The sequence below is a fragment of the Euprymna scolopes genome, chromosome 27, assembly GCF_053919585.1.
Source record: "Euprymna scolopes isolate OS-2025 chromosome 27, ASM5391958v1, whole genome shotgun sequence".
Lineage (NCBI taxonomy): Eukaryota > Metazoa > Mollusca > Cephalopoda > Sepiida > Sepiolidae > Euprymna > Euprymna scolopes.
Window position 1 is genome coordinate 71,445,475 of NC_136508.1, and position 25,000 is coordinate 71,470,474.

Sequence of the window (25,000 nt, forward strand, 5' to 3'; positions counted from 1 at the left end):
CTGTTCTCCGTGGATCGTCTAGTTATTCTGGGTGTTCGTTGACGGATACGGTGTCACAAATGGCAAATAAAGAAATATACACATATAGGGATCAACGCACATCAGCAACAAAACTCCGGAGGTTGGTTAATATAATATATATTTCGGAAATTCATAAAAAAAGTATTTACAGCATATACATATAGTTGACAATTAATTCAAGCAAGCAGTTAGTTCTTCAACTGAGCTTCTGTTGTTGAAATACCTGGTCGGTATCGCGGACTTTGCGTAATTCTCGTTAAGTGATCGACACGTTATAAGCGTTGAGTTATCAGGCAACAAGTGAGGGGGAGAGAGAGAAGACGTGATTCTGCCGAGACGGAACAACTCGACTTAGCTCTCTTTGACTCTGATTCCCAATCTCAGACCCGGACTCTGACTTAATCTCTGATTTTTCATTTCTTTTATAATACAATTATGGAATGATGACGACACCCATGTTCGTCATCGACCAATCAAATTGCTTGATTATAATTCGACGGGGCCTTTCCTCATTGGTTGATTTTACTTCGACAGGGTCCTTTTTCATTGGTCCGTTTCCAAAATTGGATTGATTCCTCCTTTAATTAACGCCCAACTTACACGTTGTATTATTTAACTCCTCCCTGGCTTACTAATGGAATTTTTCCATATCCAGGAAAATTATTTTTCCTTTGACTTTAAGTAAATCACGCGATTTTATTTGTTTTAAAATTATCTATTGATCTCATTTTTCGCTTTGATAATTCAAAGGAATTTTAGTTTATCTTTGAATTAAGTTCGGGTTGTCGCCCATTCCATTATATCAGACATTTTGATTACGTCAAAAGACCAAGAATGCATTTGTCGCTTTGAACTTATCGGACAACACATTTTCCCATCCAAGCAAAAATATTTCATAACTTCAATTTTCGTTCGACCTAATTCACCAAATGACAATTCTCGATACGTCATAAAAATATGTATTATTGTTTTGAAATTTCGAACAATTCATTTTTTCCTATCCTTTGTTCTAAAACACAATGCCGAGTCACTGCGTGTGTTTCTCTCAGATCAAAAACAACCCGACTTTTTCAACTGTCAAACTCACAGATCAAACTTGGCTCATAGTTTTGCCAATTGCGGGTGTACAATCCCCAATTCTCTGGTTCTTGTACAATTATGATTTCGGCTATTTCAGATCAAACGCCTGTGTATTTTTGGCTAAAGTATTTTATGCATTCTTTTTCGCTTTTGAAGTTTAGAATGTGATTTAATTTTCGCTACAAAGGCACTTTTGCCGCCGCCATCTCAACAACAGACTTAGCTCAGAATTTATTGACAAAAAAAATTAATAATAATTTTTATTCCTTCAAAACCCGATCATCGTCCGGGAACAAAAACTATTTTTAACCAAAAGAAACGTCACATCAACCCTACAGGTCTGATGTGCCCCCTCTTCAGTGTTACATTGTGGCTTTTAGTTCCTTGCATCAAATGGTTTCACACCTTGTCTAGTTCAATTTACATAAAAAATAAGATATTTTTTCTATTTGGCTCGATGAACTGCTTTCGAGGTAAACTACAAATTATCTAATTTTGTCGACAACGACACTAATCACGCATATCTCTACTACAGTTGTCTATGACACATTTTTCATGTTGCAAACTGCCGATTATCGTTTGACTGCGATTTGCTTTAAAATGTCGAAAATATTTAGTGTCGTCACTTAATTTCGTTAGACAATTTCATAAGGTAATTATAAAATTCACTAAAAAGTAACAGGACCACGCGACATTGCCGGGAGTAAAGACTACCCTTGTTCCCTTTTTCTGTCTCCCCTATTTTCCTCATACTCATTTCCTATCCCTTTCCCTCTTACTTTTCGAGGCGACACCTGAGTTAAATTAGAAGTTCTTATCTTTATTTACTGGCACTAAAAACAGAACAAATTATATCATTTAAAAATGCGTGTACGTAATGATAAATTAAATGATGTCGATACCCATTCAACATTTCCAATAATGGATCTTTTATTTTGTAGGCGTTTGTTGTGCATCTATAGGGGTTCGCTGAACATGCAGAATATATCGCCATTGATAATAAATAATTGTGATAAAATAAAAGGATAACATATAGGATACTTTAAGTTGTTTAAGATCTAAACAAGAAAATTCCTTGACAAATAAATGTCGATTGTTTCTTCTTTTTTTTTAAGAGAAAGCAAATATTTTCATATATTTTCTTGTTGACTATCAGACAAATCAATACTTTGTCCATAAGTATTTACTGAAAACTTACAGTAAAACTATTGAAACCCATTAAGCATTACAAAAACAAAATGGCAACATTTTTAACTAGTTACCATAATTTATTTATTACGTTTATTAATGTTTATTATTATTATTATTATTATTATTATTATTATTCGTTTTCAAAACTATGCTTTATTTCGTTATATATACGTGTGTGTGTGTGTGTGAATGTGTGTATGTGTGTCTGTGTAAGTGTCTGTGTGTCTGTGCGTATGCGTATGTGTGTGTTGCGCCAATAAGTCATTAATCAAACACGTTTGCTTGAACACAAATTTGTTATTCAGCCATATTTCTCTCAAGCGCGTTCTATCGGTACATCTGATAGAAAGCGCTTGAGAAGAATATAGCTGAACAACAAATTTGGGGCGCCATAATATACAACTTGCCAGCTGAAATTAAAAAAAAAAAACTGCCTGGTGAATTAAAAAGATATAAAAAGAAATCGGAAAAAAGTATAACTCTGTCGTGTTCAATTAAACATTCTTGCATATATATATATATATATATATATATATATATATATATATATATATATATATATATATAGATAGATAGATATGCAGTTACAGTTAGTTATCAGTCTAAAAACACCGTTGCAACATTATTTGTGTATACATAATTATTCTCAGACACACAGTGAACGTGTTAGTGTTTCGAAGACAATGCTGAAGTCAATTTCTCACAGTCACTTTTATTAAATTTGTCAGAAAAATGATTCCAGAATACAAACGTTCATATAATAATAATAATAATAATAATAATAATAATAATAATAATAATAATAATAATAACACCAACAACAATAATAATATTAATAATAATAGCAACGCCCTTCGTTAGGTGTTTTGTATCGAACTGGGGAACCGTTTGTTAGGAGTCTCGAACCCAACCCTTCAGTTGGGTTGGGTTCGAGACTCCTAACTAACCCCAGTTCGATACAAAACACCTGACGAAGGCCGGAGGGCAAAACGGCCGAAACGTTGTGAGAATAACAACCAAGATGAGGAAGTCAGTCCGACAATCTCATTCTGTGAAAACGAAATGAAATGTTTTGCCAAAAAAGCATGTCTTTCTTCATTCCACCTATACTACCCCCTCAAATTTTTTTCGCGCCAAAAAGAACATAGAAAACCTTTTTAAAAAAAGCTTATTCATTAGAATTTGTATTATTCGAAACAACTCGCCCCATCATGCTATATTTTAACAGAAAATACAAGTGTAACATATATGCACATATGAAGAATATAATGTTCGTATATATAAAGAAAATATATTATAAACTTTCTCTATTTGTTATGCAAAGTAGCAAAGCGGAAGTTATTGTTAGTGAAAGGAATGGCAGTGGTAGGGGGAGCAGGTAATGATAGTTAGGAAACAGGAAAACGTATTTACGGACATCCAGAGGGGAGGCTGTAGACATCATATAAGAAGTTGGAAGGGAGCACGCTTGTCTTGAGAAGAGCGAGACACCAGAAGGCGTGAAGGTAATTGAATAAGTGAATTGGTGGAGGGGTTTTCTGAATATTATAAATCAAGAAATGAATCACGTCCATTGTTGATTTCATTTATCTTACCTTTATATTCTCTGTTTTTGTTTAGCATAAATTTAGGATAATATAATTTTTCCTTTTATTTACTTGAACCATGAACTATAAGCAAAGCGAAAGAAAAGAAATAACGGCAAACTACACTGAATTTATCATGCCTATTTTTGCTAGTTTGAATTTTCATATTGACCAGTTAGATTTCATCATGTAAATATAGAAGTTCATCTGCAGACGCTACATCAAGAAAATATGGGATTTATTACCCCAAAGATTCTACTTTTGCAAAAGAACTTTGACTTTCACTCGGGATGCTTAATTGAAAAAAAATTGATTTTACTTTCAAGGTGTAAATATTTAACTGATCTGCAACAGAAAAACTACATACACTTCTAACCCAGGAGAACTATTCTAATTGAATACATGGAATTTATATCGTTTTTATTGTTAGATCTATTTTCCCCGCTATCCTCCACTATGTTTCTTTAAACAATGTTAAGCCTTTATAAATTGTTAATGCATGTGCTACATATCCAAATTATGTCTATACATAATAAATATTTCACTAATGACTTTCCTCTGCGAGAATGAGCTTTACATTGAAACTCCATGAAACGTACTTTAAATTTGAATCTCTTGTTCAAACAATAAATTCTTGTCTTAAATATAAAAACGCCTACCATTGATATATAACAAGTAAATAACTTCTACATAAAGCCCGATACATCCATCAGTCGCGCGATATTAAGGGACTAAATACTATGGGTGTATTGGCCGTAATTTTAACATAGTGTTTTTTTTTTAAATATATTTTTATAGTTTACGGATCATTTCTTCTTAAGGATATAGCATGTCTATCGGCTTCGATGTCGTATTTGTACTGAGAGGAGATGTTCTGAAGTGTAGTTTATTTTGATTTCTGCAAGTCTGCATAAACACATTTGCGTGAACGAGTTTTATAATGCATAGCATTACGTGCATGACGTCTTTTAAAGGATTTATGTGTTATAAGTATATCTAAACTAATATTAAAATTAAAGGATGTTATGTTTTTCTGTATTTAATTTTGGTAGGTAAAAAAGAAACTGGCTGACGGAGGTGGGCGTTCTTTATCCATAAAAATCATGTTTAGGGTGTGTGTGTATAGGAAATATTTAATTATCGATCGTATATATCGTTTCGGTTTCTCTGTATAAGATACATATATTTTGAAGTAGTTTTTCAACACGAACAGCCTAAAACATATAAAATCTTAGACTATTCATATTAATTTGTGATAACGTTTATTTAATGTGGTTTTCAGATTGCTTATTCTATTAGCACTTCGATTTCTCTGCTACAGTGTTGCCTCTTTTTTATTGTCTCATAGAACACTTATGTCTTTCAAACTGGTATTCGAGTGTTTATCTCTTATTTTATGTATACTTAAAAAAAACTATTTCATTGTTTCCTCATTGTGACATAACCTTCAATACATTCGGGGGAAAAATAGCGTCGCGCATGTGTTTGTGCTTTTCATTTTTATTTTCGTTAAAATTATAGATATAATTTAGATATTTAATTTTCATTATATATATATATATATATATATATATATATATACATTCTCTTCAATTTCTTCTTCTATCTATATAAATAAAATGAACTAAATTTTTCCCGCATGAGTTTGACCTTTATATGATTAAAAATCGAGACATACCATGCAAATCTATTACACACAAGCTGCAACACAATATCTGATGTGTGTTGTAGGCATATAAGCTTTCCATAACGTCGCTGGTCGTAGATTCCTATATTTAATCTGAGAGTTCGCTGCAAAAATCGCTTAGGAGCAATGGAATAAGTAAACCCTTCTCTCTATATTAGATTCCTCCTTGCACCGCCACCCATTTACACCGCACTTGACCGTTCACAGTAAAAAATTACGAGGAAAGACCGGTTTACGTTCGTAGTTGCTTAAAAAAAGTGGTTTCGCATAGATATATTCTAACTGTTACTTATTCCATTTTTTTTTTTTTTTTTACATTTTTTAAAATTTATTTATTGTTCTTTTTCTTTTATTGCCTAATCCAATGGGTACTTACGCCATCTTTCCCTTTTTTGTTTTTTGTTTTATTGTTTTTTCTCATTATCGTTTACAGCTTACACAGAGAAATCGCGTTTATTAAAAAAAAAAAAACGAAACGAACTAACTATGGATTCCATGTTTTACAACAAACATTTACAGTCGACAACTACTAATTGCGTATCCAACTATATTTATGCAACGTTCCATTCTTTTCCACCATAGAGTTTTACTTTCTCTGTATTTCATGAGATTTTTTTCCTTTAATAACTGCGAGTGATTTACTGTCAGGCATGGATCGGGCGACACCGGCAATCATTGGTGTCACCATCGACCGTTTTCATATGTTCAAAAGCTTACTCCACTTTATAGTTTTCTTATTTTATTAATTTTCTTTTTCACTTCGGTTATGTTTACAGTTATTTTAAAGGAGATATTCAACTTCATATTCTTTTTATTTTAGTTATGTTTCTTTCCGTTGGCTATGTTCAGAGTTATTTTTCAGGTGATGCTAATGTGGAAGGGGGCATTCTTATAAGATTAGTTACTTATTCATTATTTATTTTCTAAACTGGATATCTATTATGACAGCGATGAATACCGTCTGTAACCGATATTTATAATCTACGAAATGAAACATACCGAATTGGAAAATAAACACAAAAAATACAAGAAAAAACAAAACAAAACAAAAAACTACGGGTAAATCATTGCCAAAAAACAAAAACAAAAAAAACCCCCAAAAACCAAACATCCGAATAATTACATACAAAAATGTATTAAACATATTGGAATTTTAGAAGTTAGGTTTCTTCAAGTTTTTTGGGGGGGATTATTTGCATTGGGATATTTTTTTCGGTTTGTTTTGTTTTTTACAAGTGCTCTGCGTCTATTACGGCGCTACTCGACTGACACCCATGATTGCAGGTCTCGCCCGATCCGTGCTTGCCGAGAATTCACTTTCAGTTTTGGATTAGAGTTTTAGCCAGTGGGTGGGGAAATACAGCTACGCCATCGTTCGCTGCGCGATCACCGCGAACATCCGATTGGAATATCCCCTTTAAATGGGGAGCTGGTTTCGCCCCCATCATATACGGGAGGTCAAAACTTACCTGCATTGAAAGAAAGTAAACAAGCGCCAAAAGATTGCCCGCAGTAATTAAAAAAAGATGACGCACCATCGTAACAACCCCGCGATGACCTCATTAACTGTCAATCACACCTCTGGGACTTTTTAACCCTTAATTTAATACGCTTCTCAATTCCTAGGTGGTTGCCTATTTTTCCTTTCGTTTCCACCTTCACGGTTCAATCCAATCTTCCTACTAAAACTTTCATTTTTTCTTTTAACGTTTTTCATTTTATCACACATACCTACAAACACACGGGCAATGCCGGGTACACACCACTAGTATATATATATATATATATATATATATATATATATATATATATGCACATCAGTAATCGTTAGTTCTTGATTAGATTTCCATTGTTTTCATAGTATCATAGGCAGAATTTGCACACACATCAGAAAAGAGGGATGAAAAAAATATCTTCAGTAAAATAATTACTATTACTTTTTATTTCCAAGTTTTTTTCGCAGCACCAAGTGCATTTTCTTGTGTGTGTGTGTGTGTGTGTGTGTGTGTGTGTGTGTGTGTGTATGCGTGTGATATGTGCGTGTTAATAAACGCAAAGAGCCATAAGTTGTATCCGAAGAGTAAAAAGGGAATATTTCTGGGAAGGTTACTGTCCATATATGAATCGTAATGCTGTATATATATATATATATATATATATATATATGCATATATATATATATATACATATGTGAGTGTGCGCACGCGCGTTTTCCTCTGTAACTAGAATTACAGAAATCATTCGAATTCTTTATAAAATAATTAAGAGAGGTTTATTATATTATCGAACAGCTCAACAAATATTTGGTTACATTGTACTTGAAAGTTGCTATGCCTTTAGTATGGAGCAGCTGGATTATATTTTGATTTGCATATTTGATATTCTAACAAATACGCGTTTTTTCTTAAGGCTGCATATTTTACATTTGGTATATATAGAGAAAGAATTTTGATTCAATAGTGTGATAGCTAGGCGAGTCGTTGTATGAAGCCATGTATAAAGAACACGTATTTAGCACCGGTCTTCTTTTATAATGACCATAACGATACTTTAGATGTTTTTATCAACGATGAAAATATTGTGAGGACGAGGAGAATTCACTCAACACAAGTTACAAAACCTTGTACTAGGTCAAGACTTCTAAGACCTACTGGAGCGGCACCTCACCAGACATGCCCTCAGTACTGTACTCTGAGAGAAATCAATTTACTCCATAGTTAGACTGGTATGGGTGCACGGTGTTGCACCATTGTTTTAAGGTGTGTGTTGTGCAGAAAACGTGCTAGTAGGAAGGCAGGTAAGAACACGTACCGCGAAGGCGAAAAAGGACGTGAAAAAATAACGTGACGTCTTTGCTATTGTATCCATCAGCAACCCGGAAGTGACGTAGTTTAAATTAAAGCTAGGCAGTCGAAGAGAGAGAATGACTTTTGAAAATATCGGTGTAAAAAGCGACCTCTCCCTGTAGAAAGTGCCTAGTTTAAGGTGAAGCATTAATGTTTTGGGGCAATTTTTCGATATTCGTTGTTCAAAGGGTCGAGCTTCAAAATGGTACCAGTGAAAATCCGTCCCCTCTGTCAAAAGTTTTAGACAGATAGAAAAACATACACACATACCTTTAAACAGTCAGGTGAGATTTATATTATAGATGGTAGAATTAGTTATTGAGGGGTAAAGCATTAAGTATGTTCGTAAGTATGGAAACCGTGGGAATTTATTTGATGTAATGAACTTATAAGAACGAAAGATGTTAGCTCAAAAACAAGCAAACACCTATTAGTGTTAGTCTGAAAATTCGAAAGTTATAAGTAGGAGAAAAAAATACTCCTCGACGGAATGGGGCACAAGCCTTAAGTTCTCTTGATAAGAACTAGCAGAATTGAAAGATAAGGAATCGAAACAGCGAATTGATTGAGAACACTAGAATTACGCACAAACGAGCTGAAACAAAGTACACGATATTGTTAATAATTAAGTCTTTTGTCTGCTTAGATAGATAATTTCGAGTATTTGTACTTTTATTCATATCGGAACACAAAAATTCTTATATGACTGTTTAATATTGAGAATTAGTTGCCCAACCCGGGTGGGTTAGTGCATTTCAGAGGGTGCAATTTTACTAAAATTGCAGGATCATTTGTTTAATTCGCAAGCCATAGTGGGATAAGGCATAAACAAATGCGCAAGTTTTCAATTCGAATTGCGAACGATATCCGTCGGTGCAAGTCTACTTTCTTCATGAACTCGAAAAAAAACACAAATATGTTAATCAAGAGTTAAATTTATTTGATCAGATAATGTTTTATGGACGCATAAAATTGATTATATCAATTCAAGCATAGAAAGTTGTCTCCAAAATAGGCATTATGGTCGAAATTTGAAATATTATAGTGCGAAACCCATACTAAAAAAATTGGAATAAATTTAGCATAGGTGATTTTGTATGATTGTATTCATATAAATCAGACAACGTGCCTATATATTTATATGTCTTGTTCACCTACCTATTCACTTTCTCTCTGTATCATATATATATATATATATATATATATATATATATATATAAATAGATAGATAGATAGATAGATAAATAGATATGTATTATATACATGCATTATACAAATCTATTATATATATATATATTTATATATATATATATAATTAATGGCTACACATATGCAAACATGTTTTAGTGACCACCCTGCCAGGGAAAATCACCTCATCAGGCCAAGAATATCCACGGTGTAGTATTGCGCCGTCGGATTCAGGGCTGTACTATTGTAATGTAAAGAACACACAGAATGGGTTGTAATCAATTGGATTCCTTCTAATACACTGACAAAAATATTTAAACAGATATATAAATGAAAATAAAAAGGGTATGTAAATGTTTTTAAAAAGCCACGTAATCACGTGAGCAGGATTTTTTCCTTCTTTTGATATGATAACAAGTAACGTTCTTATTTTTTTATCATTTATCTATTTTCGAAAGAGTGCAACGTGCAAGTGGAGGAGGGAAAACAGTTATGCAAAATCTGTGTTGAGAATTGTCTAAAGTTCCGACTTTGGGGGGGGGGCTTTCACTTTAATAAATACGTGAATATATGAGGTAAATTTATTCGACACAATATGATTCAACTCAAAAAAATAAATAAAAGCTAACGTAAATTGAGATTAAAGTGAAGTTGTTATTCTGGACGCTCACCCCTTTTAAAAAAACCTTGTTTAACTTTGTGACATATTTACATTCTATGGAGGTCAGGCGCGAACAAACACCCAATACTTTAATTATACCATATTTCTTCAAACTGAAACATAATTATCAAAGTATACTTATGCAAATAGATTTGAAAGGTCTTTGTTAAAGTTTGTGCCATATTTCCATGGAGTACAGGCGCGAACGCGGCCCCCACAATTTTAATATACTATTCCTATTGAAGTCGAAACGTACTTATCAAAGTATTCTTATTTACATCTATGCCAACACCCTTGTAAACGTTTTTGTTTCATTTTTTATTTCCATACAGATGCCACAATTTTTATGAACCGCCGTTCTGTCAGATCAAACATACCCATTCCTGTGTCTCGATACATCTTCTATCATTATTTGTACTCATTTTTTTTTTAAATAGTCAACAATATAGGAGACTATTCGTGACCAGCCACACACACACACACACACACACACACACACACACACACACACACACACAGATGTTCAGCTTTATATTATATATATATATATATATATATATATATATATATATATATATATAATTTCTAGCAGTTAAGCCCAACTTGGCTCGAACCCTATGTACTGTTTGTATTTTATTTGCATATGTATATATTCATACAAAGTTTGGCTCTTATCTAGATAACATACATCTACAATTTTAAGTGTTTAGAATAAAAATAGGTGGATGAGTTTGGTAGAGTCTGCAAAGGCAAACTCGTTCAACTTTGACGTCTCAGCAGCGAAATCCTCGCTGAAATAACTGATTGAAAACTTGCTGCCTGACTGAATAGACGTTGTATAAAATTTTAAATGTTCAAACTAAAAATTGGCCAAATATTTATCTAGAGATCGCAAAGGTAAAATATTTTTAACTTTGACCTCTTGACAGCCAAATTATCGCTCAAAAGAGATTAAAGTATGTCTGAATACACTTTATGCAAAATGTCAAATGTTCAGACCAAAACTTGGCTGAGTAATTTGCTAGAGACCACAGAGGTTAATGTCTTTTCGTAATTTTGATTCCAATTTTGACCCCTTAATATTTATTGTTTTTTTTTCAAATTGAATTAAAAAGCAAGATCCCTGTCAAAGTAACCTACACCTAAAATTTCATGTGTTTGGACCAAAAAAAAATGACGGAGGGGTTTACTAGAGTTTTCAAAGATAAAATCGTTGAACTTTGACCCCTTGACAGCCACATTTCTAGCCGAAAACCGATGAAAAAGATTTTCGCAAATCCCAATACACCCTATGTCAAATCTTGAGTCTTTAGACTGAAAATTGACGTAGTAAGTTTGTAGGAAAATGTACACACACACACACACACCCACACACACACACACACACACACACACGCACATATAATTTTGTTTTATTGATATATAGATGTGTAAAGTCAAAAAACGTCGAATCTTAAAGAACCATGTCATTCAATAAATCAAGATTCGAGTTTCGCCTTCATTTGGGCTCATCAGTTAGACATATAACAACTTCGGGATTCGAACCCCGAGCTTCTTGCATGCGAGACAAAATCGTTGCCACATGTGCAAATGCACAATACACAAGAAAGTGTATTAACTAACACATATCAAGCAATGCAATGACTGAATGGACTTATTTTGATTATAGTCAAGCAAATATAATATATATAACAAATAAATATTACATTATTGCACAAAATATTTTCGAATGTAAAACAACATTCTTCTTAGTGTAAATTAATAGATTAAAATGGTATTTATTTTATTTTTCAGCCAACTCTTCAAATACTGTCTACCTTTAGCTTAATGTTGCTAGTAATGAAGCCAATAAATAGTATTTTATATGAAAATATGAGAATAAATATGTTCGGGGAATCTTGTAAAAGCAATAACAAAAAAGAATTTTACTTATTAGATGTAAATATATTCGTGAATTTTAACCACGTTTTTGTTCATACGTTAATTAGCAAACTTATTGCACAGTAATTTGTTAAAATTAATGGACGCATGGAGCTAAATTAATTGGTGCTTCCGGCCAAATAAGCAATTCTTTCGGGCTGTTAAAATGTTTATTTTCTATCTGAAATCGAAAGATTAATTTGCAAACGAGATGCGATTGTAAGAAATTATAGTTATTGGCAACGTTACTTCGCGTTTGTTCGACTAAATTATATTAACATTAATCAGAGAACAATTGCTTTGATAATTTTAATCACCTGTTTCTCTTGTTTGTCGTTATCTCTCGTTGGCTGAAAACTCGATCGCAACCGATGTAGTGTTCGAGTTTGACGAAAATCTACGTTTTTTTTCGCAGTTTCACATCATCTTTATTATTCGCCCCCTAAACTTAGCTACTTCATCTGACTCGCCAACTTTTATTGAATACAATAAAAGACAACGATAATGGTTAACGACTAGCGTTTGCATCGCTTACTGTATTCGAAATAAATATATAGTTTCATAAGATCATTACAATATTTTATACAGCATCTTGTCTTAGATTCTAATGATATGTCTTCTCCTACTCTCTGGGGGGGGTCCAAACTTTTGCTAGTGAAACGATACTACACAATTCCCCTTTAGCTTTTGTTGCTTTGTAAAAGTGTGTTTGAACTTTTCCGTGAGAATTATTTTCGCAATGCAAGGTGTGTTACTTCGTGTATTTGAAAGGACTCTGTTTCGTTCCACACGTAAAAAGCGATTAAAAAAAATGTCATTGTGCTTTGACACGTGGAAAATAAAACAATCTTTTCCATTGTTTTCATAATCTTATATTTATTTTTCAGTTCTAATGATTAACCTATTTATTTTTATGTGATTCTTAGTTTTTTTTATCAAAGATTAATCAATTATGGAGGCCAGGGGGAAAGTAGAGAATAAAGATTAAATAGATTATAGGTTGCACGATGAACGTCGCCACATGGTGATGCATACCAATGCATGTATGAGAAGAAAATTACTTTAGGAGTTGTATCACATAAGACTTGATGACGATTATGTTGTATTATCGTAAGTAACAATATCAAGCTATCGAGTTCTGTAGATCTTAAATTCTAGTAGTAAAACTTTGTTTATAGAATTAATGTACTATTTTCGGTACTGAGGAAAAAGTTAATTTGTATTAATATGTTTATATGAGTTCTTGCATTTGCTGTTGCTTTGGCAGATACTGAAAATAACTGATTTCGATACAATAGAGAGAGCCAAGCATAAGTGAACGCCGCAAGCTTACCAATAAGAATATGAACAAGCATGATCAAGTGTGGAAGACATTACTCTGGAAAGTATGCAAACGATTGCATACTGAATACCCATACAGATTTGTACAAACACTTGGAAACGAAAATCACGATATCTTATGAGACATAGACGTATAAACAGATACAAGTAATACGTAAAAGTTCTGTGAGATCCTAGATTTCTGTGTTTCAGCAGATCACAATGTGATTATCAAGAGAACGTAGACGCGAAGAAAATTCACGAAACTGACCAGAGAGCTGAAAGAAATACTCAAGATGGAGAAAGTCAAAGTGACACTTATAATAGTAAGAGCATAAGGGACAAACACGCAAAACAAAAAGAATGTGAGATGTTATAATTAGAAGATTGACCTAGAAAATACAAAAGAATATCTATAATGGACGAAAATGAAATGTTAAATAAACTTTTGAATGCAGGGACTGAAACACTCTACATACCAACGAAATCTGGCAATAGAAACTGCAAGAGAATTGAAACAAAAATAATAGAGAAACATCATTTGGATCCAAGAAATCTGAAAATATAGAAGCGTCGGCATCAGTTGCACGACAAGGAACTGTAGTGATGAGTCAGAAGGTCGGAAAGACCGAGGAGAGAAGTGCTAACCAAACATTAATTAAATGTGCGCAACTAACTCAATCCAGGAATTTTTCGACGACACCCTCTAATTTGACTAATTTTCTGAATAGTTGTGCACCTAGTTCATATACTGGTGCTTTAGAAACGAAGGTGTCTTTGTTCCTAGCTAGATATTCAGCTCTTATCTATTGCCCTGAATGTTCATCTTCCACATGTGATACAGTCTGGAAGAACATTTTGTGCATTTTCTTCCCGGCCAATACCTGTACAATACCTCTGGCCACACGTTCCAAACACTCAGGCTTTATCTCATTCAGTTAAACTTCATTTGTTACAGTGTAGTATCTGTTCTTCAGATGCTGTACTTCAATTTCTTGTTCTCTGTCAGTGGAGTAGAAATCCTTCACGACTGAGGCAATTTTTATTTTTGTTCCTTTACTCCACATTAAAAAAACGCCGTTGATGTTTAACTCTGTCCCGTGGGAAGGCATTGTAAATAGGAACACTCGTCAGCATCCGCCGCTTATTTCTACCACCTACTCATTCAAAGACACCTCCTCAATTCTAACAGAAACTTTCACATTCATCAACCCTGTCTTACCGACCTTCCTTTTTAGATATAACCTAGCTGCAGTACTTCTAACGTTCAACATAAATATTTTTAATCTTTTCTCATCTCAATGTCCATGGATTTAAACTCGTTATGATACCATTCGAAAACCCCTAAATATTTTCCAAAACAATAACAATTAGTACACGCACAGATCTGATGCATTAACTTGATGTCACTTTTTTGAATGAATACACCATGAATAATATATAAAGTATGACTCTTTAGACTGACTAAGATGAGGTTGGCCCCACTAGAATCGGGAAAGTATGAGTAAACTTTTAGTATCAGTATTTTTAAGAAGATGGGGTTCTCTCTAATGGCAACAATTTTAGTTGCGAATTTGAGCCAATTAACCTCCAGTTGTACGATTCTTCTGGAGGACAACTACCGTACAATACGACGCAATGATGTGTGTAGGCATACCTACTAGATGTGTTGTAAGAAATTCAATATCCTGTGTATTAGAAAAACCTGGGAATATATACCGGGTAGACTTGTCGAATAGAATTTGACACTGCAATCTATATAAATGATTAGCAAGAAACGTAGCGTCTACTCCGGACAGAGTAGGAAATAGAAACATTCAAATTTTAATTGAAGTGGGTCCATAATGATATTGCTTAAACGGAAACTAAATAGGCAATACTAAGGAATGCCAAGGTATGCGATATGCAATGAAATATGACATAAATCATTATAAAACTCATATCTAAGAGAAGTTAGGCCCATGAAAATAAATATAAAAACTTGCCTACCGAATATGCAAGGGTGAAAAAATTGCAAAAGAGAAAACAATTGAACTGGAAGTTATTATAAGAATCAGAAAATATATTAAGTCGGGATCTTTTAAAATCTTTTTGAATATTTGGCATCTAATACTATGCTCATAGTATTCAAATTAAAGTGAGGAAAATCATATATATATATATATATATATATATATATATATATATATATATATATATAAATACAGTTAAAATGGCATGCGTAAACACACAGGAAATAAATACAGAAAAAATATAACATTTATATATCTTTCGTATTGATTTTTTATTCATACATATCTGTATATACATATATATATATATATATATACACACACATATATATATATATAAATAAATATACATATATATAAACATGTATATATATATATAGACATATAAATTTATATATATGTGCATATATATACATATATGTATACATATATGTGTATATATACACACATATATGTGTATGTATACACACATATATGTGTATATATACACACATATGTTTATATATATAAACACACACATATATGTATATATACACATATATGTATATATACGTGTATATATACACATACATGTATATATACGTGTATATATATACATATATATACATATATATACATATATATACATATACATTATATTTATATACATATACATTATATATATATACATATACATTATATATATACATATACATTATATATATATATACATATACATTATATATATACATATACATTATATATATACATATACATTATATATATATATATATATATATATATATATATATTATATATATATATAGGAGACAATACGAATGGAAAATGAATTCCCAAATAATATATATTGGAAAATATAGAATAGGGCATTTATTTAATAAGAGTAGAGAAAGGGAATCATCCAGAACGAAATAAATAAATAAAATTATTGATGTTGTTTGATTTTTTATGTATTATTTATATCTTTTTTATTCATTTATTTCGTTCCTGATTATTCCCTCGCTAGACGTCACACCCCATTATGTAAACTAGTAGTTTCCCTACTATTCTGATTAGAAGCATAAGACTTCGAAATACCTTGGTATAAAGAGTCCACTTCATCCCCCAATTAAATGTACGTATATCCTTATTAAATCAATGACTCGTTCTATATATTTCAATATATAATATTTGTGAATTCATTTTCCACTCCTATTGTCTCATATATAAGCTCTATTAAAGTATGTTGAGCTTTATATTAACCCGATAAGTCTCCTCTTACAGAATTGAATTTAGTATCTTCTTCTATCTACGTTCGTTATATATATATATATATATATATATATATATATATACATATATATATATATATATATATATACATATATATATACACACACAAGGGCGAATGAACTCTTTTTCTGGGTCAACCGCCAACTAGCACAGTGTATATTTGTGTGTGTATATGTGTATCGGGGTGGAGAGGGCTCCCGTAAGCCGTGGTGAAGGCAACCTTTCTAGGAAAAGCAAATCTCTTATTTAAAAAACAAAGCGGGAGACCAGTACCCGCATTAAGCTGGTCTGCAGTTTAATTTGTTGCTGGCTAACTTGCTCTTGCTTGTTGTTGGATCTCAACATTTTGAACTAAGAGAGAGACTTAGCTGTCGTACAAAGCTAAGACTCTGTAACATCATATTTGTGTAGATACTCCCTCAGATATTTGGGCTCATGGATTTTAAATGTCTGAGGGAGTGGCACTCGTCTGACAAGACGGTGCAATCATATATATATACATGCATATATATATATATATATATCCAAATATATATAATTCATCTTAGCTGTATCACTGTAAAAGACCTATTAATACATTGATTCATGACTAATTACAGTTGGTACAGGCAAAGATAGAACAGCTGTATATGTAACTGCGACATTTAAAATACATAACATATTTCTGCTTACCTGATTCTGCAATTACTCTGTGCTTACAGTACAGTAGGTATCCTCCGTCAAATCGAAATCTAAAAAATTAAAAAAACAGGGTTCGTAAGAGATATGTTTTGCTAATTAATTATATGCACTTCAATTTCGTATGAATAATGTAAATTGAAAACTAAAACTCTACAATTGTGAAGATGTACTCATTTAATACAATTTAAAATTTACTTTGGAAGGCGAAAACATCGTTTTAAAAACTTCTCTGTAACGTGTATTGTTAAATTAATCTTGCTAAACTAATGAAAATTCTATTACAATTTTAGACGTGGCAAATGAACGAAAAATATTTTACAAAAACAAGCATGATTGTAGATTAGCCACCTTTATATTATATCAACCGTTTACGACTAATCCAGTATTATTGAACACGTTTTATGTTTCAAGTTCTTTATTTCATCAAAGATTAAGTTGTGGTGTTGTAGTTAGATGTTGTGAAATGGATTCTCTTAATTTTTTTGGCTTTGTAGAATACTATTAAGTATTGCAGGAGAAAAGAAGAAGAAGTAGTAGTAGTAGTAGTAGTAGTAGTAGTAGTAGTAGTAGAAGACTAAGAAGAAGAAGACGAAGAAGAAGCAGAAGAAGAAGAATACACTTATTATTTAGTACATATTACTTCAGGAAGCCAGTATGAAAATGCATAAGAAAAAAAAAGATGGATAATGTTTTTTGTTTTTGGATTTGCAGAGCATGATCAACCTTTTTCTTTTTGATTAAAAAATATAAACAAATAAAATAATTATTAGTATTATTATAATGCACGGTGCATTTTACTGAAAAAGACAATACCTTCAGACAGCCTGATCTGTGAACCCTAAAATAGACTCAAAGTATACGACTGAAACTAAACCATTCTCACCAATGCCATAGCCAATTCCGAACTCAGATCTAGAGACAGGTGATAATCTAATATGTACACTAAGCGTGACACTCCGGAAAAAATTATATTTCAAACTTTAAGAGAGATAAACTCATGAAAACACAACTTACAACATAAGCGTGATAAAATGATATTCTAACACGTAAGCTTGTCTAACCATTAAAAATAATATTCCAGAAATATACTCGACACCCTAATGTAAAGATCGAGCAGGTGACTATAGAGAAAATACGAGAACGCTGCTAAATACGTTAAACATTTATTTCATTGCAAGGCGACATATTTTGACAAATCACATTGCAAAAAAATGTCCATGAAAACACTATAAAAAAATTGCATCATTTATAAATAAATAGGTGCGGTTAAGCTGCGAAAAATCGACGAATGGTTATGCTGAATGGTTATAACAACGGACCAAATATTTGAGCAAAGAAACCGAGTAAGCACCTGCACTTTTTTACGATTACCCAGTCTATTATTTAACAAGTAATCATGTGTGATTTTATTTAAAACATAAACACATGCTTAACATATTTCTCCGCGTTTAATCTTTTTTCAATTTTTAATTCATGAATAAATTATACCGAATAAAAACGCAATGTTGACTCTGCATATACACTGATTACGGCAAAAGGCAATGTGCGAAAAACTGCACATGAAAATATACGTTCAACGATTCCAGTCAATAAGGTTTTTTCTCTGTAAAGAATAAAGTGTATATATATGCATACATATATATACATACATATATATACATACATATATACATATACATACATATATACATGCATATATACATACATATATATACATACATATATATATACATACATATACATACATACATATATACATACATATATATACATACATACATATATATACATACATACATACATATATATACATACATACATACATATATACATACATATATACATACATACATACATATATATATATATATATATGTACTTTCATTTTTCACAACTATCTCTTCCGAAACTAAGAGTAGGTACGATTAGATTTTTACGGGCCATTTTTCATGTCTTTAGCCGATTTGAATAGGTTTTATGGGGTTTCAAATGGCTCAAAAGTTAAAAAATATTGTTACAGTTTTTGTAAATCTATTTTTCATTTTTTACCAATTAATATGCGTGCAGTTTGCAGTTTGTACGTCACCTACTAGTACTTTCTCTACCGCTCTCCCTCGACCCAAGACTGCACCATAATAAACAAAGTCTCTGACAACATAGACACAACACTCTCCATCGACGCTAGCGCCCAAGTACATGTATTTGGTGACTTTAATGTCCATCACAAAAACTGGCATGGAATCTCTACTTACACAGATGCAGCAGGCAGCACAACTCATAGCTTCTCTATATCTCACTCCCTATCACAGATTGTTACTTTTCCAATCCGTGTCCCTGACCAGGAAGAACAACATGCATCACTTTTAGATCTGTTTTTAACCACAGTTCTTTATGATTGTATAATAAATGCCGACAGGCCACTTGGGAACGCTGATCATGCAGTGATAATGGTTGAAATCGCCCTAAACTCTAGAGCCAAAACTGAAGAGCCAGTGCTCAAAACAACGAGACATTATAAAAAGGCCGACTGGGAAGCCATCAGAGATTTTATCAGAGATGCACCATGGGAAATATTTTTTATCTCCCTGCTAAACAGTGTGCAAACGAGACCACTGAATGGTTCAAAACTGCAATCGAAGCGCATGTTCCCATGCGGAAATTTTATAGCAAGCCCCACTCTCCCCAATGGTTTATTTCGACTTGCGCAACTGCCATTGCTCAAAGGCAGCATGCATACCGCAGATTTAACTGACATAAGTCCAGTTCAAAAAGACAGAGGTATATAGAAGCTAGAAGTAACGTTAAGAAAGAAATATCGACAGCTAAGAGAGAATTTATGGAAACCACTAAAAAAACTATCAAAGCACAAAAATTAGGAACTCGTGACTTGTGGAAAAATCTACAACAGTGTAGTAAATAATGGTCAATCAACAATCCCCCACTAACCAACAATCACGAGGCTGTTTGCTCAGCAACCGAAAAGGCTAACATGCTTGCCAGTCGATTTGCCTCAAACTCCACAGTGGACCCTTCCAACCACCCCCTACCTGAATTTCCTATGCGGACAGACGCCACGCTAGACGATCTACAAATCACCCCTGCTCAGGTGCATGATATCATAAAAAAATCTTGACATTCAAAAGCATGTGGACCCGATCTCATCCGAGTTGTGCTATTAAAATAGTGCTCAGCTGAAGTAGCTCCAGTTCTCTCCAAACTCTACAACAAATGCCTTAATGAATCTTGCTTTCCGGGCTGTTGGAAAACTGCTTCTGTGGTACCAGTATTCAAGAATTCTGGCGAAAGAACTGGCCCATTAAATTATCGCCCCATTAGCCTCCTCCCACTTTTTTCCAAAATATTTTAGACCTTAATTAATCATGCTCTAGTCCATCACCTTACAGATGATAAACTTCTGACTTACCAACAATATGGATTTAGACAAGTCCGTTCCACAGCAGACATCCTAACTGTAACCTCCGAACGTATATACCATTCACTGGAAAAAGCGACGGAGGGCAGAGCGGTAGCTCTAGATATATCTAAGGCTTTTGACAGGGTATGGCATGAGGGTCTTCTCAAGAAGATTAGATCATACGGTATCACTGGTTGGTTGGGTGGTTAGTTTTGTTTTACGGCATATCAACCCTTTTCGGGTTATTTAATGCCGAATCCAAAGATTTTGAAGAAAAAAAAATTAATAGAATATATTTGTTGTTTTCAAGTCGGTTTCTATTCTACCCATACTTGGGACCCTAACAGGTACTACCACTTCGGGTCAGAGTGGGCCTGAGAGGAATGGTAATTAAAGGGTGGCTCCACACTCCCCAAAGCCCACAAGTTGGGGCCTCACCACTGGATATAGTTTAAGGTCATATCCCGGATACCCATTGAGGGACTTTTACCCTCTGCAGGGGGCAGTCGGTATATTCTAATGCCCCACCGACAGGGCCAGGTATCACTGGTACATTACTTAACATAATTAAATCCTTCTTAGATAAGAGAAAAATCCAGGTTGTCTTCGATGGTCGTACATCTAAGCAATATGATATAAATGCGGGAGTGACCCAGGGGTCTATCCTTGAACCTGTACTGTTCCTGATATTCATAAATGACCTCCCCGACAAAATTGCCTCTGAGATGGGTATATATGCTGATGACACCACACTCTATAACAGACACGACAGGAAAACACATATCTAAAGAAATGGCAGAAACACTAGAAGATGACCTTCAATCTGTAGTGGAATGGGGACAAAAGTGGATGGTCACGTTCAATGCCGCCAAGACTAAACTAGTTTCATTCAATAATTACAAGAAACCTTTTCTACCACCTATAGCAATGGCCAACGACTCTCCATGATTGGAGGGCAAGGTTTAGCGTTCAATACATGCTCATTAAAGATTCACTCGGACTATCTTGGATGCTTTAAATTGTTCTTCGCCACTGTATATCAGTTCCCTCCAGTTCTTGCGATCATACTGTCAACCGAAACATGACAGCTCACCAGACTCTCCTTGATACTATTACGAAAACGTTTTTTTTATTTGTGCAAGTGTCTGGTTCCAAGAAGCTCACCATAGAACAACTGTTTTGGAAGTCGATAGTCATAACCCCGAACAAGATGACCCGCCCAATGCATCTGGTTCTTAATACCATTGGTGACGATAGATATGTATCAGGGACAAAGCTATCCAATGTTAAAACAATAACATGTCTTAGGCAGTATTGATGAAACAACTGGAGCAGTTCTATATGTGACTGGTACAAGGTCCATGTTTCAGAAACATAAAATATGGATGACACTACACATGTTTGAGATACTGACATGCTAGTTGTCAGAGTTAGATCACACACAGACCAGACTATATCTAATAACCTTCCAAATGCGTCTGGCGCCCATTGATTCTGTGTCTTATTTCCGCGTCAGGCGTGCCATTAATTTATAAGAGACTACCAAGGTAGACAACATTTTTACGACTTTAATTTGTATTCCACAGGCGAAAATATCAGGTTTCACATACAGATCATCAGGGGTGCGAGTGTACATGACTTTATTTTTTTTTTTATGTTAACTGTCAGTCCGAAGCATTTACATGCATTCACGAAGAGATTCATCACTAATTGCATCTGACCATTAAAAGATCAATACCACGGCCGGCACCACGTATCACTCTAACTTTGCAGCATGTAATGGGCATGTTTAGGATGGGGATTGAGCCAGGTTTCCTCGTTTTTCTGGTGAGAAAAGGCGTTGGTGATAAAAAGATGCACAGATGGAGGAGCAGCAGACAATTTGAATTGACGCTTCCAATGTCATAGGGACCCAGCGAAGACTCATTGTCTCATTGTCTGATCTAACCTGTGCATTGAGGTCGCCCCGAACCACACAACTATTAGCATTTGGAAAACCGGTGATAACAGATCTAAGCATATGATAAAAGAAAGTAATATCGTCTTCAAACATACATAAATCCATACAGACATTCATATATACATACACACATAGATATGCACACATATACATATACGTATGAATATAACGTTTTTTTTAATCTAACCATGATAATGTTATACGCTCATGGCGAACGCAGATTATACGATCTCTTTGTAGAATCTTGCAATGCAAAACTTCAACCATATTGTATTTCTGAACAAAAAACTTAATTGTAAAACATTGACATATAGCTTTTCTTTTCTAATTGGTGATATTTTCTGGCATTTTGTAATAACCTGCAGGAAGATGTGCCCTTGGACGATTTCCGATACCCGTACGCCTTAACCGGTGAAACATTCTGATAAGTTAGATAGTAGATCAGTAAAGACGATGAAGTGAGAGTCCTCGTTACAGCAACGCGAGTATTTTCTTTCCTTCATAGTTTTTTTTTAGTTATGATGGTTTGTACTTGTATGATCTAGTTACTAAAAAACATTCCGTCACTTTATATATATATATATATATATATATATATATATATATATATATATAGTGGACCTCAACATATGAGCAACCCGAGTTACGAGAAATGCGCAATACAAAAAGGCCTCAGAGCAAAAAACCTTCCCCTACATAGTACGAAAATCAAAGTTACGAGATTCAGATACAACCGCTACGTGGTTGAGTGGGTCGTGTTTTACTACGTCTCCTTAATAGTGCGAATTTAATTCGAGATACGAGCTTCATCAGGGGTCCACCGTGTATATATATATATATATATATATATATATATATATATATATATGTGTGTGTGTGTGTGTGTGTGCGTATGTGTGTTTGTGTATATATATATATATATATATATATATATATATATATATATATATATATATATATATATGTATGCCTCTATTTATGTATGTAGGTATAACTTAACCGGTACACATAACTTGTTACTAAGAGATATAACAATTAGATATCAATATTCATAATTTATTCTTACATTGTTCAATAGAAGAGAAGAAGACCGATGGCGTTGTTTACAAAAATATAGATAGCATTTTCGAAAAAGAGATGTTTTTGCGTTTAACCAGATGATAAACGCAAAAATATCCCTTTTAATTATATAAGTTTTAAATAAAATAGAAACTACTGCGTTTTCTTTTTATTAGTCGCTTGCAAGCAACTCTATAAGTCAATCCGTCGGCCCGTCAGTCGGTCGGTCTGTCGGTCGGTCTGTCGGTCTGTTCGTAACACTTTTGTGCTTGGCCTTTTTGGTTAAGATCAAAGGTCTGTTGTCAATATATACTATTCTTAGCTTTTTAAGCTTTTCTTGGCCTTTTGGCCAAAATCAAAGTGTAATATCTGCCCCGGCAGATACTGCAAGCAAAGAGCATGTGTGGGGGCAACACCACATATAAGACCTTGGTTAATGTAGTTGGTCCCCATTTCCCCTTCACTCCTCACATTAAAAATCGGCCTAGTGCCTGATTTGATCGGTGGGGAGCATATGAATACAACTTTTCTTGGCCTCTTGGTAAAGATCAAAGTGTAGTATCTGTTCCGGCAGATGCTGCACTTAAGATAATTTGTACCAGTCAATGGAGGGGAAACCCTCTATACTGGGACAATTATTATTTTTGGTAACCAGAGTGACCCCTTTTAGGGGAGCTGGTTTTTACCTCACATTAAAAACGGCCTTGTGCCTAATTTGCTCAGTGGGGGAGCAAATAAATACCATCTGTTCCGGCAGGTGCTGCACTTAAGATAATTTGTACCAGTCAATGGAGGGGAAACCCTCTATACTGGCACAATTATTATTTTTGGTAACCAGAGTGCCCCCTTTTTGCCTACTTTTAGGGGAGCTGGTTTTAACCTCACATTAAAAACGGCCTTGTGCCTAATTTGCTCAGTGGGGGAGCAAATAAATACCATCTGTTCTTACTACTTGCTGTACTTATGTTTGGTACTTTGTGATATAAAGTGGAGATCACTTTTATGTATTAATTCAATGTAAAATGATCACCCACTTTACAACCAGTCAGTCTCAAATCCATTCACGTCATTTTCCAGATCATTCAAGTTGTTTTTTAAGGA

General features: G+C 33.7%; 1 protein-coding gene across 1 annotated transcript in view; it reads right to left on the bottom strand.

Annotated features, from left to right (window-relative positions):
• Positions 1-25,000, bottom strand: part of LOC145248915 (sex peptide receptor-like) — a 1,158,544-nt gene that overhangs the window by 633,234 nt on the left and 500,310 nt on the right. Inside the window, exon 4 of the mRNA XM_080110699.1 lies at positions 17,457-17,515. The gene's annotated coding sequence lies outside the window, so the exon portion shown is untranslated. The remainder of the gene's footprint in view (positions 1-17,456; positions 17,516-25,000) is intronic.